Genomic DNA, 13,638 nt, shown 5'->3' with positions numbered 1-13,638 from the left:
CACAGTTGTCTAGGATTATGGATAACTCAAAATTTATAATAATAATAATAATAATAATAATAATAATTTGATTAGTACATATTTCCCTTCATTATTAAAATTTGTGGTTTTATAAATTTAACAAGAGTCAAAAAATAGATATTCCCTTCCAGGGATGCGTGAGTTAAAGATTAAACTGCTTATTCAGGGTTGCAGTCTCTGGACCACACTACCCAATGTGAAATTATATAATCTGTGTTTAGGAAATTTCATCATAAAGCAGTGACTCCTAGCAAATGAAGATTCACTAGAATGCCCTCTCTTATAATCTGGATTATAGTTTGTTGTCAATATTCGGAAATGCAGAGTAGCTTACATCTGCTCATAAGGGTAGCTGGATCAATTATTTAAAAAGAAAAAAAAACTATTTTGGAATCTTTTAAAGATAAAACAGGCCACATTAAAAACTTTAAACTGGCAGATCCATGTTGACATTTTGGTGTTCTGGTGCCCCATGACCCCAACATGCTAAATATAACTGCATAGTGTATCTTCGACTGCAAGGACTTTTCCTCTACATAAATAGATTCCCTAACTTCCTCCTTCACCTCACTAACTTGAAAATACAACAACCTTTATCTTTCCTATGCAAAACTATACCAAGCAAATAGCACTTCTTATATGAAAGCACTTACATATGATATATGTAAGTCCCTTCACTTTGGAAAAATGACATGACTATTTTACTACACTAGAGGTCTCAAGAACTGCTGAACCCCACAGACAGTCTCATAAATTACCAACAGTCATACCACTGGAGAAATAATAAACTTAGAATAGGTTAAGGGGCTTTGTTCCTGCTTGTTCCTCCCTAGCCCACACTCCTCCTCAGGAAAAGTGCTGTATGCACATAGCCCCAATGGCTATGTGATCATTGATACCCGTATATGTTGAAATCAAACTCAAAAACATCAGGACTTGGGAAACAGCAAGATCAGTAAAGCACTTGCCAGGCAAGCAAGAGGACCCAATGAAGTTTAATCTCTGATACCCATGCAAAATATAAAGCATGTCAGTATGCACTTGGGAAGTTGAGGCAGCTGATCCCTAGGGCTCACTGACCAGCCACGCTAGCCTACTTGACAGGCCTCAGGGCAATGAGAGACCCCGTCTCAAAAGACAAGGTGAGTGGTTCATAAAAGATGATAACTGAGATTGATCTCTGGCTTCTACACACAATCACACATTCTCTAAAGGTGTGCACACAAACACACACATACATACACACACAAACACAGTGACACATGATGATGCCCAACACCCAACTAATTACACGTCTGCCTAAAGTTTCCTAGGTGGTATCCTATTAGCAAAGACTTAATGTGAATCATTTTAAAAAATCATCTTATTTCTTGAAATTGTTCTCCCTTTCATTTTTATAATGATGTAATTACTTTTAAAACTCTATGACTTCTTGTACTTTATATATAAAATCATGTTTTCCTTCAACCCTCTCAAACACACAGCTATAAGACATGAGCTCTGCTATGAGTATTCCGCATTGATCAGTTGAGATCAATCAAGAAGGCAGCTGGAACCAGGTGGACAGTATTACATCCCAGTGTGTCTGCTTAAGGAGCTAGCAGAGGATTTAACCTGCAAGCACTGAATGCTCCCAGCTCTTCTTCAAGCTCATCCTGTAAGCAAAAGAGACATCTTTCCATTCAGACCTTAACTGTACTCATAGCACACATCAAGATGTTGCTCCCCAAAATGGGTAATCAGTATGGTCCCTAAGTGAGACTCTGGCCCTCATCTATTCCGTCCCCTTGCACCCAGTCTACTCAAAATGGAATATGGCACACAGTTGGTTTGGGGAAAGATGGTCATTTTTATGGGCAGTACACGAGCCACTCGAAAGACCCATTCTGATTCTGAGATGGTTTGTCACCTTCCCAGAGTTCAGAACTCACAGGAAGCCACTTTAGGTAGATGCCCCCTTCTTCCTGGAGGTCCTGACAAGCGTAATTTAGGGAGGTGGTATATGCTGAAAATTAGCCAGATGTGTACCTACAATGCTAGTACTAGGACACTGAGTAAGGATTGCCCTGAGTTAAAAGCCAACCTGTGTTACATAACAACTCAGGCCAGGTAGGTCTATGTAATAAATTATTGTTTCATAAACTCCTGAGGGACAAAGTAGGCCTGGGGAAACACAAAAAGAAAGGAAATCAGCCATGGAAACTTTAAAATATGGAAAGGAGACAAACTTTGAAAAGAGTTAGACCTCTGCTTTGACAGCCATGCACAATTACAGGATTTGAGCATTGGGTTCTAAATCTTACCCTGCAGTACTGGCTGATCAAGCTTAAACAGCAGGCAGCACTAACCTGCTCCATGGAAATAACAAAATACCCAGCAAACAGAAGGAGATGAGGATGGAAGGAAATGGGAGGGAGCTGGGAGTGGATGTATTGAAAGGTACATTGCATGCATGTACAAAATTGCCAAAAATATAGAGAAAAGGGTTTTCATAAAAGAAGTTGTTATGTGTTCTGTGTCAGTGAGGAGCAGCACATGTAAGCCCTCTCCAAGGACCTAACATACACACTCTTGTCTCAGATTTACAAATGAACTCTATGGGCTGCCATTAGAGAACTAGAGACTGTAGATGAGTTCCTATGCCTAGTCGTACTCAAAGTCTCAGACACACTTATGTGAACTATCTCTACCAAACTTTATCCCAATCAACCTTACCCCACATTTGACTATTGTAACAGGATGTGTGGAATTTTACCCTCTGTAGAATTAAGTCATTGTATTGAGGTGGAGAGTTTAGACAACAGACAAGAGAACCAGGAGACACTCAAAGCCCAGTCAGCGGATGAGGAAGAGTAAGTGCAAACAGTCGCGGATGTGGCAGTGTGATCGTCCTTCATTTTAATTTTGGTAAGGATGGAGTTGCGGGTCTCCGAGAGGGCTGTGGCGGTCTACAAAAGCAACACTGAGACACTGCCCACACAGCCTCACTGAAATGCCATGACCACATCGCACAAAGGCAGCCAGACAGTCAGGGAGGCAAGCAGGAAGCAGCTGGAGGAGCGAGATTAATGAGGAAGCACGAAATGAGAAAGAGCAACAACTGGAAACCCTTGTGGTGACATCAGGAACGCAGCCAGAGAAGACAACCTTGTTATCACATCTGTTCTGTCATTATAATTAAACGGTAATGTGCTTCTCTTGTTGGGTTACCAGGGTAGAATTCCAAGTGGGGGAGCCCCTCACTGCATGTCTGGCCCCCAGCCACTGCCCTTCTCCAGGAAGCTGAAAAAAAATCATTGTGCTAATAGGCTGGGTGTCTGGACCAAGTGTTAATTTTGGATTACATCTGAGTGGAAATAAGATGAAGGTCTGGGGAATGCTTTGCCTTCACTCAGATGTTTCATTTCCATTTACCAGTACTGCAGAATACCCGGGGAGATGTTCTCACTCCAATTTGGAAGATTTCATAAGCCTCCAAACTTTTAGCTATTGATCCAAGCTCTTGAGCTCTGGAAGCCGCCCACATGCTCCATAGAAGAACAGCAAGGCTGTGTGAGCCCCCCTGAGGACAACCGCTGCTCTCATGCGGACACCCCTCTGCTCTTGCCACAATCTGCCCTGCCTGACCCCAAGGCCCATTAGAGGCACTCAGAACCATTAGCTCAGACTGGCTCTGGGCTCAGTAAATACTCTCGTGTCCTGCTAGAAACTAGGGCAGCTGCCTGGTTTTTTTTCTTTTTCTTTTTTTTTTTATATTTCTTTCTCTCTTTTCTTTCTTTCAAAATCAGCAAACCAAAGTTCTCAACCCCAAATGGCTCAAATCTGCCTCTTAATAAGCATGCTGTTTTATGTATTCAGCAAGTGGAGATCAGCATGAACTCGAGTTTGCTGGACTCTCAGGCCTTTTTCATTAGGTTTTAAATAGCTCAGATGGTGTTTGATTTGGGACAGGGCCATTTGCTCGAAGGATGCCAATAATCAGTTTTCCTCCATCAGAAGATTAGTGTCCACACGTGCAGGAGAAGGCACTGAATATCATGGTTGGGATCTGTGAGCTAAACAGTGGTTGTTTGTGAAGCTTCCCAGTGGCTTTGAAAAACAAAGCACATGGCTCTGCAGGAGCAGGCAGGGAAGGGAGGAGAGCAGAATGCAAGGATGCTGTATTCAGGCATTATCTAGCCCCACCAGAGATGCTTGGTCACAGTAATGCCTTAGGACCTGGATACTACATGGCTATAAAGAGAGAGCTGAGCCTGGAGAAGATTTAACTGCATGACATTTGCCTTTTTTCCTACACTCAAGGTGATTCGCCTAGTGAATTGGAGAATAGCATAGACCATCTAGTGTAGAAGTTTTCGTAACCTCTTAAAATTGTCTGAGAATAAAAAGTAGAACCTTCAGTAGTAGTCACAGAACAGCATCCGGCTTTATTCTCTATTAATTGCACTGGTAGCCCCCTTTTAACCCTGGGATTATCTACACAGAGTTATAGAGGTGGCAGGTGTTGAGTAAATCTTGATTATATTGAATCAAGAGTGGGTTGCTTATCCTCTCTTCATCCCACTAAATGTCTCACTGAGTTTTGATTCTTCAGAAATTGCACAGGAAAAGCCATGTTCACAATACATGAAACAAACAGCTATATTGCTAGAGACATTCTGGCTGTTCAGCAAATACATTTCCTCTTTCTGAACTCACTGATAAGCTGTGTCTCCCCAACTCTGTATGTGTAAAAGTCATGTAAACGGGAGATGAATGAGTTTCTTGCAGATCACATCTTTAAGAAGACAGTGAGCAAAGACTGAGGATCCTAACTTCACGACTGACCTCTTAGAGCAGAGCCTCATGAATCCTGAGGAAAGAGTGAACTGGATGTGGGTGGGAGGCAGTAGGAATTGGGAGATGAAGTTTCTATGGCATGTATTCCTTACTCTAGCATGGAAACTTGTGCTTTAATAACTCAGAAACCTGAGATATTGACTTGGAAGTTAGGCTAAAAATAACAGTCTGATACCAGAGCATGGAGCCACAGCACCTGCACCATGGTCAGTGTTAGAGGGAAATCTATAACCGACTTGGCCTATCCCACGAGAGGAAGCGATTCTGACAGTGTTTATAGCTATTGCTAAATGTGTACAACTTTTCACTAACGCAGGAACTCACAACTGGTTGAAGTACAGAAAGTAAGTGTCAGTGGAATGATCAGCCGCAATTGGGACATCACAACACACACACAGTCCAAAATCAAGGACCATCAGAGACAAAGGCGCAGGAAGATTATAATAGCCAGAGGTCAAGGAAGATCGGAGCAAAACAATAGAGATATCGCCTTCATGGATTCACAGCAGCTACAGTTGCCTGCACAGGATCATACTAGTCAACATTCTAGCACAGAAGTGAAAGAGACCCACGGGCCCCGAGTCCTCACTGAGACACTATTGACAATAGACAGATTCCAGAAGAGGTATGATCATTCTTTTAAGGGTATGGATTCTGGTAGATCAAGCGTACTCTCGTCTATTGCTTCACACCTACAAATATATAAACAGCAGAAATTGGACTCGGTGAGTTATTAAAAATAAAATCACGACACAAAATTGGGCAGGTAAGATGTGTGGTGGATCTCGGAGGAGCTGGAGGGACAAGTAGTGGTGACTGTGATAAATTCAAGAGAATATTTATCATTATATGGAAAAATTAAAATTAAAAATTTTAATTAAAAAGGTAATTTGAAGATTCCAGTAATTGGGGTCTTGAATCATCACAAATTGGAAGAACCACCACAAGAAGTGGTGCCAGGAGCAACACTGAAAAAGAAATCAAAGAAATACCTCAAGAAAATAGAACCTACAAGAACCTGCCTACTGCCTACTGCCAGTAAGGAAAGTGTGCTGTCATGTTCAGAGAACGTCAGATGGTGTAGACCAGTGACATTTGTGTTCTTTATTTCTTGCCTTTTTATTTTTCTTAAGATGAGTTTTAATTAGCACAAGCATATTCTTTTTCCAGAATTGTATATTGATGCATGAGAGATAAGTTTGGACGCATATTCAGATGTAGAGAGAAAAGTCTATGCAGAGGACTGCCCAGGGACTGGAATCATGTGTCTATGAGCTAAGTAACACCCAGACTTGCTCCTGACTCTCAGAATCTACAAGCGACAACCAATCTTTCCATCTAGATTTCAGAGAAAATGTGTTCCTGCTAACACTCTGGCTTCAGATTTCTGGTCCCTCAAACTGAAAGAGAATGTATTTCTGTTGTCTTAAAATGCCCAGTCTGTGGCACTTTCTGGTGGCTGACCTAGAAATCAAAAATAGTCAACCAATGGGGTGTTTGTGTTAGATTATCCAAACCTTTAAAAAAAAAAGTGTGATGTCGGTTAAAAATAATGAGATCGGTAGGAAATATGGTTGCCAGAGGTTTGGCTAAGACAATTCTATGTCCCTCTGCAAAACTGAGCATATACCTAGACTGTGCCTCTCAGTGCCCTCTCCCTGATTTTATATAAGCACTACCTAAGAAAAATGGGAAGAAACCGTAAAGGGCATGCAAAAAGTGCCATGATCTACTCGTTCTTGTCCTCAGCCTTGTAGCAGATGCTATGATGGGGGCAGGAGCAGACTTAAAATGGGAGATACATTCAGCCCGTATCCTGGAACAATTACAAACAACACTACAGCCTCGCTTTGTCCTTTTTATCGTGCTGACACAGGCAGGGAAAAGCTTATTTTTTTAAATTTTTTAAAATTCTTTATTAATTACACTTTATTCACTTTGTATCCCCCCCCTATGGTTCCCTCCCTCCTCCCGTCCCAATCCCTCCCTTCCTCCCCACTCTGCAGGCATGCCCCTCCCCAAGTCCACTGATAGGGGAGATCTCCTTTTCCTTCCTTCTGATCTTAGTCAATTAGGTCTCATCAGGAGTGGCTGTATCTCCATCCCTGATCTCAAGCTGTACTATAGAACAACAATACAAAAAACTGCATGGTACTGGCTTAGAAACAGACTAGTGGATCAATGGATTCGAATAGAAGACCCTGAAATAAATCCACACACTTGTGGACACCTGATTTTTGACAAAGATGCCAAAACCATTCAATGGAAAAAGAGCATCTTCAGCAAATGATGCTGGTCTAACTGGATGTCTACATGTAGAAAATGCAAATAGATCCATACTTATCACCCTGCACAAAACTAAACTCCAAGTGGATCAAAGACCTCAATATAAAACCAGACACACTAAACCTCTTAGAAGAAAAAGTGGGAAAGAGCCTTGACCTCATTGGCACAGGAGACAACTTCCTGAACATAATACAAACAGCACAGGCTCTAAGAGCAACAATCAATAAATGGGACCTCATGAAACTGAAAAGCTTCTGTAAAGCAAAGGACACTGTCGTCAGAACAAAATGACAGCCTACAGATTGGGAAAGAATCTTCACCAACCCTATATCTGACAGAGACTAATATCCAGTATATATAAAGAACTGAAGAAGTTAAACAGCAACAAATCAAGTAATCTAGTTAAAAAATGGGGTACAGAGCTAAACAGAGAATTCTCGATAGAGAAATATCGAATGGCAGAGAAACACTTAAAGAAATGTTCAACGTCCTTAGTCATCAGGGAAATGCAAATCAAAACGACCCTAAGATTTTACCTTACACCCATCAGAATCGCTAAGATCAAAAACTCAAGTGACAACACATGCAGGAGAGGTTGTGGAGAAAGGGGAACCCTCTTCCACTGCTGGTAGGAATGTAAACTTGTACTACCACTCTTGACTTATTTTTTTATCCAGAGGAAAACAGATTATCTTGGCTTAGAAGAGCCAGGTGTCCCCATCATCCTTGGCTCAACATTCAATAACATGAAGTTGTCATGGAAGGAGTGTTTACACTAACAAAATAAGTATGTGCTACAAACCAAGTGTCCCTCTCCCTTTTCTAAGAGTAGTTGTTAAATATCAACTACCACCCTACCAGTTAACCCACTGAATAAGACAGGTGTTTGTTGCTCTCTTAATACTAATAAGCTTAATACTAGCTTACTAGTATTAAGCAGAATGCTTAATAAAGACTGGTGATTTTAGGGCTTATAAGATACTATATTAGTGAACTTTCTCATAGCAGTGATGGCATGTCTGACATAAATTACAGGGAGAAATTATATTTAATCTCATTGTTTTAGAGAGTTCAGTCTCTTGCTATTTTGGTCCTGTAGCTTGCTCAGTATCATGGGATGGGAGTATGTGGTATAAGGATTACTCGTCTCGTTGCTAATGACGAAACATTCAACAAAAGAGGCTGTGGGAGGTATTTTGTATTCAAACAGAACTGACGGCTTTGGCACAGGCCGAATGTTTGTATCCCCCTTAGTTTTACATTTTGAAGTTTATGTAACAGTTTTGGACCATAAAACCTTCACTAGGGTCAGGAAGACTCACCAGTCACAGGGTATTTTCACCCAGTTGGACATCCTTCTTCTCAACAGTGAATCATCCCAATGGTTTACCTTGTGATTAGGTTTATAACCTCAAACTCTAAATTTTTATAACATACAAGTTATATAACAGTCACCAAACATATTAGTCGGAGTTTGTCATCATACTCAGTGGGTGTCTACTAACCTTTCATTATAAAAAATAGTGTTTGCAATGCTTAGAAATCATAGAGAAAGGGTTATTCCCCATCCTCAAATGAGGTTGGTCAAAGAAAACAATGAGATACATATTAAACAGTTATGAAAGTAAGTCGGAGTACTTTAGCACTGTTTCTAACAGGGATCTGGAAACTGGAAAGAAACTGGATAGATGATCTGAATGGTCATCAGTGGTTAATTTGTAGTACCCTCATATTTAATGATGCCATTCACTTATTAAGTGCTTACTGTGTTCCCATGCTATTATTGAACAGCTGTGATTCCAGAGACACATGGACCCTGCTTCCATTGACTGTAAAGTCTGTGGAAGGAAAGGGAAAGCCAATCCCCATAAATAAGCACATAAATGTTGTTTGTAAACAATTTCCTGAAGAATAAGGACAGTGTGGGCTGACCCTATAATGACTGGGGAGAGGTACTCACTCAGAGTGCAGTTTGCTTGGTGCACAAACTAAAGAGTGGGAAGGATGAAAGCTAAGATGCAGATGGGCCTGGGTTACCCACAGATGCGGTCCTGTCAGTATTTTCTGTAATGGGGAGTTCCAGGCATCTTCAGTGAGGGGATGGAATGCTAACATTTAAATGTGAAAGGACTCTGATGCTGGAGAGAAGCATGACGCATGATGGAGAGAATATGCAGATAGGAATCTGGCTAGTAGAGTATGATAGATGCTAAGGTGAGGTGTGATAGAAGTGTCACCTGAGTTATGCACTGGAGAAGGGGGAAGCGTCAGGTCGAAGGTGCATTTTTTATTTAATTATTTTTATTAATTAGAGTTTATTCACTTTGTATCCTCCCTTTACCTCCCTTCCTCCATTCCCCTCTTCCCCACCCTCTTCCAGTCCACTGAAAAGGGAGGTCCTCTTCCCCTTCCCTATGACACTAGTCTTTCAGGTCTCATCAGAAGTGGCTGCATTGTCTTCTTCTGTGGCCTGGTAAGGCTGCTGCCCCCTCAGGGAGAGGTGATCAAAGAGCAGGCCAATCAGTTCATGTCAGAGACAGCCCCTGTCCCCATTACTATAGAGGCCACTTGGATACTGAACTGCCATAGGCTGCCTCTGTGCAGGGGTTCCAGGCCATCTCCATGAGTGATCTTGGCCGGAGTATCAGTTTCAGAAAAGACCCCTGTGTCCAGACTTTTTGGATCTATTGCCGTCCTTGTGGAGCTCCTGTCCTCTCCAGGTCTTACTATCTTCACTTCTTTCTAAGATTCCCTGTACTCTGCCCAAAGTTTGGCTATGAGTCTCAACATCTACCTTGATAACCTGCAGGGTAGAGCCTTTCAGAAGCCCTCTGTGGTAGGCTCCTGTCCTGTTCCCTGTTTACTTCCTCCTACAATGTCCATTCTCTTTGCCTTTCTGAATGGGGATTGAGCATCTTAGCCAGAGTCCTCCTTCCTGGTTAGCTTCCTTAGGTGTACAGATTTTAGTTTGTTTATCCTATATTATCTGTCTAGTATCCACTTATGAGTGAGTATATACCCTGTGTGTCTTTCTGGGATACCTCATTCAGGATGATCTTTTCCAGTTCCCACCATTTACCTGCAAATTTCATGATTTCCTTGTTTTTTTTATCACTGAGTAATATCCCATTGTGTAGATGTACCACAATTTCTGTATTCATTCCTCAACTAAGGGGCATCTGGGCTGTTTCTAGCTTCTGGCTGTTACAAATAAAGCTGCTACAAACATGGATGAGCAGATGTCCTTGTTGTATACTTGAGCATATTTTGGATATATGCCTAAGAGTGGTATAGCTGGATCTTGAGGAAGAGCTATTCCTAATTGTCTGAGAAAGTGCTAGATTGATTTTGAAAGTGGTTATATAAGTTTACATTCCCAGCAGCAATGGAGGAGGGTTCCCCTTTCTCCACATCCTCTCCAGCTTGTGTTGTCACTTGAGTTTTTGATCTTAGCGATTCTGATGGGTGTAAGGTAAAATCTTAGGGTCGTTTTGATTTGCATTTCCCTGATGACTAAGGACGTTGAACATTTCTTTAAGTGTTTCTCTGCCATTCGATATTTCTCTATCGAGAATTCTCTGTTTAGCTCTGTACCCCATTTTTTAACTAGATTACTTGATTTGTTGCTGTTTAACTTCTTCAGTTCTTTATATATACTGGATATTAGTCCTCTGTTGGATATAGGGTTGGTGAAGATTCTTTCCCAATCTGTAGGCTGTCATTTTGTTCTGACGACAGTGTCCTTTGCTTTACAGAAGCTTTTCAGTTTCATGAGGTCCCATTTATTGATTGTTGCTCTTAGAGCCTGTGCTGTTTGTATTATGTTCAGGAAGTTGTCTCCTGTGCCAATAAGTTCAAGGCTCTTCCCCACGGATGATTATGGCAGTTTTTTCTCTCTGCTGAAGAGTGATGTTGGGATTGTACAGCTGTGCTGTGCCAGTCACCTCTCATTCTCAGCAAAAGCTTCTACCATGAGTGAACAACATTAAAGCTACCAAATTACAGAGAATGTTTCATATCCCACACAAGCTATATCCATTAGTTCCTGTACAAAGACCCAAAACATAACATCCCAATGTCAGAATTAAGAAAACATATACAATAAATCTTTTTTTGTTCAAGGTTTGAAAGCTACAATATGATGGGAGAATGAACTAAGATTCAACCAGGCTTGCTTAATCCTCAGCCCCCTCATACTGTACTGTCTCCATATTTATTTTGGTTTTCCAGCAAGTTTAGGACTGGGAGGGCACACATCAAATGGTGCAAGAGAATTTTCCTAGAGATTTATGTATCAAACAGCAGTAAGAGGAGAGGAGAACCTCCCCTATCAGTGGACTTGGGGAGTGGCATGCATGCAGAAAGGGGAGGGAGGGTGGGATCGGGAGGAGAGGAAGGAGGGACTTATGGGGGGATACAAAATGAATAAAGTGTAATTAATAAAAATAAAAAAGAAAGAAAGAAAGAAAAACCACAATTCGGAAAAAAAAGAGGAGAGGAGTATTGTTAATATGAACTTACAAACACAGCTCTTAAAATGTGTCATTGGAGTTTTGATTTATTTTTCAACAAATGTCAATGTATACATGTAAACATTTGATGAATGCTGAATTTTCCTTAAATTTTATTATTTGGAAAAACAACTGAAGAATAGTAATTATAAATGGTAGCTATTTGGATTGGTTAACAAATAAGATATTTCACTCAAAATATGCAGTACATCACACACACCCCAAGTTGAAACTGCCACTATCTGGGCAGTCTGCTGTGGCAAGCCCAGCCTCATTAGCAGATGTCCAGGTACCCAGCAGCCTCTTGCCCTGAGGTAATGAGCTGTGCTCCATCTAGATGTAGAGACAAGCACATCTACAGCTGTAGAACTTGAGACTACTCAGTACAGTCACAATTCCCATTTATCAGCTAGGATGCTTTGCTTTGCCTCAAAGAGTCAGGTTGTCACATACAGATACATCTGCTGAGTTATGAATTTACAATCCAAGATTCTCCAGACTTTTCAGGTCATTTTTTTTTTTTTTGCTTTTTCTTCTCCCAGGTTCTGCACATCCCTTCTGTATGTTCACACATAAAGTGTTTGAATGTACTTGCGATTTGGCAAAATACACTATCCTGGGTTACAATCAGTAGAATTAGCCTGAGGTAGGATGCCAGATTTTTTTTTTTTTTTGCATACTCACACAGGGCTAGAAAAACTAGTATTCACATGTTTTTCTAAATGTGTTACCTAGGCTGTCTCATTTAATTATCCCAGCTACTCAAGGCTTATATTATTCATAACTTTATTTCATGAAGTATGAAACTGAGGAGTGGATAAGTGAGGTTTCCTAAACTGGGACGTGGCATCTATATCAGGGTCAAGGTGTTTAGAATCTAGTGCTTGAGCTTGGAGAAAGGTAAATGTTCTCACACCCCAGAGCTGAAACTAATCCGCCTGCTCTGTGTGCACATTGTAGTGATACAAATGCCTGAGAAAAATATCTAAGGAAAATATTAACAAAAGAAGAGATTATTTTGGATTATGATTTTAGAGGTTCCATCCATCAGAGTAGAAAGAACAAAAAGCAGGGGTAATTGGAAAGAGAGGAAAGAAAAGAAGAGGAAAATAAAATTCTCAGGCTACCTGGCTTTCTCTTTTTTTCTACTTTTCTCCCAGGTGTCACCCCAGATTGTGGAATAGTGGACTGTGGAATCCACCTACATTCTGGTGGATCTTCTCCTTTGCTTAATTGTCTCTGCGAATTCCCTAATGGAGGCACATATTTAAATATGCCTCACTAACTTCCTAAGCACTTATCATTCCAGTGAAGTTTTTTGTAAAGACACATGTTCTTCTTTTTTAATTAATTTTTTTTATTTATTACATGTTCTCTTTGAGCTCTGGGGTCAGGGGAGAAAGAGGAGCCCATATTTCTAAATAGCAACATAGCCCAACACACGCTCCTCCTTGTTATGTGCCTCTCCACAGTGTTTGAGATGAGGAGAGTGGGAGTGATAGAGTTGGAGAGATACATCATTAGGAACAGCCAAGAAGGTCTATGAATGTACCACTGGGGATGACCAAGGAGGTCCTTTTTACCCTGTTGCCTTGAAAATGCTGTAATTCCATCTTCCCACCTCCCTTCTCTCTGGTGTTACTCCTTTTCCAGAGCATACAAGTTTCTGTACCTCTACAAATCTGAATTCGATCTCTGAAGTTCTTTCAGTAACACATAGATCTCCACGTGGAAGCAGATTTTATTGGTGTTCTTTTTGTGGATGGATACTTTTTCTGCCTCAGACTGTAAGAACAGCAGTAGTATCTATTTCCGACTCTTACTTATAAGGACAGACTCTTGTCAGCAAGAATCCTATACTCATTAAACCTCATGGGTTCTACCATTCATAGGCACAAAAAAAAAAGCCACAGGACTCTTCTGAGGGAATAACATTGTCTGAAAAAGATTTGGAAAATTTATTAGAAGCCAGTATGATATT

Source organism: Psammomys obesus, unplaced genomic scaffold, assembly GCF_907164565.1.
Source record: "Psammomys obesus unplaced genomic scaffold, mPsaObe1.curated_primary_1811, whole genome shotgun sequence".
Taxonomy (NCBI): Eukaryota; Metazoa; Chordata; class Mammalia; order Rodentia; family Muridae; genus Psammomys; species Psammomys obesus.
This window is presented reverse-complemented; position numbering follows the sequence as displayed.